Below are 1383 nucleotides of genomic sequence, written 5' to 3'. Positions count from 1 at the left end.
TTGCTAGGGACTTGCCCGGCACTTGCTCTCTACCTCTATTTGTTATCTTACTTCTATCATTGACAGTCCCTCTAGGTTGTGGGCTGCTTGCCTGTGTTCCTGAGAAGCATCTACGGTACCAGTCTATAGAGTGTGTTTTCTTTAGTGAATTACCGGTATGTTTACCGGTAATAAACTTGCACTGTTTTATGTATATGTTTGATTACATACAGCCTTGTGACAGTTTTCCTGCATGTCATAAGCATTTGAATATAAATTAAAATGTTAAAATCAAATCTGATATTGTTTTACCTTTTATTTGGTGTGTGGAAGGTGTGCGGAAGAGGGGGTAGTCTTATACGGCGAGTATATAACAAACTCTGTATTTTGAGTGGAAATGTTAGGGGGTCGTCTTATACGCCCAGTCGTCTTATACGCCGGCAAATACAGTATATACTTTTGTTTTAGTTGAGCATCTATATTTTAAAAATTAAAAATATTAGAAGCTTAAATATTATCATAGGCTATATTATAATCATAAGCTGAGTTATTATAGTGTAATAGATATATCAGAGCATTTCTGGATTATTGTCAGTTCTTAATCAGGTACTGATTGCCATGACTTTCCATATACTCGATGAGATAAAATCATTCATTCTACAAATATTCGACAGTGCCAAGCATTGTCCTAACTACAGTACTGGCAATACAGCAGTGAACAATGTAAAGACAGAAAACAAATCAAGTAAAATATAGTGTATCATATGACAATAAGTCACATGGGGAAAAATAAAACTAAGTAAAAAGGGCAGAGACTGCTGTGGGGGAGGAGTTGCTGTGTTTTCTATAGGTTGCTCAGGGAAAGCCTTTCTAAGAATGGCATCTTGCCCTAGCTGGTTTGGCTCAGTGGATAGAGTGTCGCCCTGTGGACTGAAGGGTCCCAGGTTCAATTCCGATCAAGGGCACATGCCCAGGTTGCTGACTTGTTCCCCAATTGAGGGTGTGCAGGAGACAGCTGATCAATGATTCTCTCATCATTGATGTTCTGTCTCTCTCTCCCTCTTCCTTCCTCTCTGAAATCAATAAAAATATGTTATTAAAAAAACTTTAGAATGGCATCCTTAGAAGGTAAGGGAGCAAACTAGATGGCTCTATGGGGGACAATAAATGCATAGGCCTTAAGGCTAGAACATTCCTGTCTTATTCACAAAACAGCAAGAAGGCCAGTGTAGCTGCTGCAGAGTGAGGGAGAGAGTTATAGGAGTAAGATTAGAGAAGTAGCAGAGGATCAGCTCATAGAAGTTGATTTTAAAATTGTATCTCTGTATGGAGACTAAAGTATCCAGGATCCAGGGAAACAGGAAACTATACCAAGGAAGTTCACCTGTAGGTCAATTTATAAAT

The sequence above is a fragment of the Myotis davidii genome, unplaced genomic scaffold (assembly GCF_000327345.1).
Source record: "Myotis davidii unplaced genomic scaffold, ASM32734v1 scaffold534, whole genome shotgun sequence".
In the NCBI taxonomy this organism is placed as follows: Eukaryota; Metazoa; Chordata; class Mammalia; order Chiroptera; family Vespertilionidae; genus Myotis; species Myotis davidii.
This window is presented reverse-complemented; position numbering follows the sequence as displayed.